The following is a 1940-nucleotide window of genomic DNA, read 5'->3' as shown; positions in this document are numbered from 1 at the left end:
CAATAAGTGTGTGAATCTGAGAGCGGAATATGTTGAATAAAATCATTATTAACTGATCCTCCTATATTTTCTTTTAGGCAAAGCCAAGAACTTTTCAGCACCCCCTCGAGTTCATATAAACAGAATGGCTCATTAATTCTCTGGGATTGGTCAAGTATTGTTGACATCTCTGATGAAACAGCAACGAGGGCAGAAAATCAATTAGGTTGAAGGTCGTTCATTATTTTCTTCAATCTACAGAGAAATAGGTAAAAAAAAAAAAAAAAAGGACGTGTTGCTGTGACTGCTACGTTTGTTTACATATACATACAAACATACATAATTGCACACAGGACATACATAAAACATGTTTGCTACTTATTTGCCTTAGTAATAATCAGGTATGCATTATCCACCTGTTGCTTGCTATGCAACTATTAAGTGCACAACGAATTCGTAGTGGGTCTGCAAGTTGGTTAAAACTACAACAAGAGAATAGAGATAAGATCTACTATAAGATAAAACAGCAACTTTAACTGCGTTGTACTTATTTTGGTCATTCTATATAACAGATGTTGAATGTTAGTGCCGGGGTGATTTAACGTTCAATACAATTTAAATTATTACAGTAGACAGTGAACATTAGCAATGAGATCATTTTGTTTCTTCAACATCTTCAGTTTCAGTAAAGCTAATCCACAACAGTAAGATAATGTGCATTCAACACTGCACAACCTCGTTGATGTTCCTATGTATGTCAAGGTTACTTACTTCTCCCACGTCTACGTTGCATTGGTTAGATTCTCGTTAACATAAGAAATATGTTTTACAATAAGCTCCGTGGTTTGACTTTTGTTATTCAATATAATGGCCAGTATTGTATTTATTTATTTATTTTTCAACATTTATTAATTCAGAAATAATCTTCTTCAATATAAAATGTTATCGTTGAAGAAGTTTGCATTCTTGCGAAGGTTTCCAGTGGGCAATCCCTGGTTACTTACAGTTTCATGGAAGTATGTGATAAAGGCGTGTCTTTAACTCGATGCAGAACAAATGTCACAAGGGACTTCGTTCGACGAGCATCGCTTTTTTTTTTTTTTGTTTTGTTGTTTCTTTCGCGATCTTTACATCTTTCACCGATACATACGAGCAGGCAAGCACATACACAGCAAAACATGCACACACACTCACGCACGCGCTCGCACACTAAAAAGATATATTCTCAAGCTGCAAATCAAAGTAAGGAGCACTCCGTCGGTTGCGACGACGAGGGTCCCAGCTGATACGATCAACGGAACAGCCTGCTCGCAAAATTAACGTGCAAGTGACTGAGCAATCCACAGACACGTGTACCCTTAACGTAGTTCTCGGGGAGATTCAGCGTGACACAAAGTGTGACAAGGCTGGCCCTTTGAAATACAGGTTCTACTCATTTTTGCCAGCTGAGTGGACTGGAGCAACGTGAAATAAAGTGTCTTGCTCAAGGACACAACGCGTCACCGGGAATTGAACTCACGACCTTACGATCATGAGCCGAATGCCCCTAACCACTAAGCCACGCGCCTTCACTGCAAATCAAAGTACATCCCAATGCACGTGCCAGTTTACAGCATGGAGACAGTGTTTTCGATCAAAGTCTCTGTTGGTATTTTCTCGGCCCAAGATTCACAGACGTTCATTTGTTACTTTCGCCACTATAAATGCAGTGAACTTGTGATTGTCTGAAACCGACGACGCTATTGTTCACAAAATGCTCTATACAATAGAGTGGTATGGCTGGAATGTGTGCTGCCCGATGCAGCCCTTGTGTTTGCTACCACCCTCGGGGGACAAAGCATTTATATTTAGAATGGTCACAGTGAGAACGTCTTTGTTCAGTAACAGTTTGACTAGGGTTAATAAACAACAACAACAACATCAACAAGCAAGAACGGTGCAGTATTTAAATACTTAATTGG

The sequence above is a fragment of the Octopus bimaculoides genome, chromosome 7 (genome assembly GCF_001194135.2).
Source record: "Octopus bimaculoides isolate UCB-OBI-ISO-001 chromosome 7, ASM119413v2, whole genome shotgun sequence".
Lineage (NCBI taxonomy): Eukaryota > Metazoa > Mollusca > Cephalopoda > Octopoda > Octopodidae > Octopus > Octopus bimaculoides.
Note: the sequence above shows the minus strand (reverse complement) of the source record.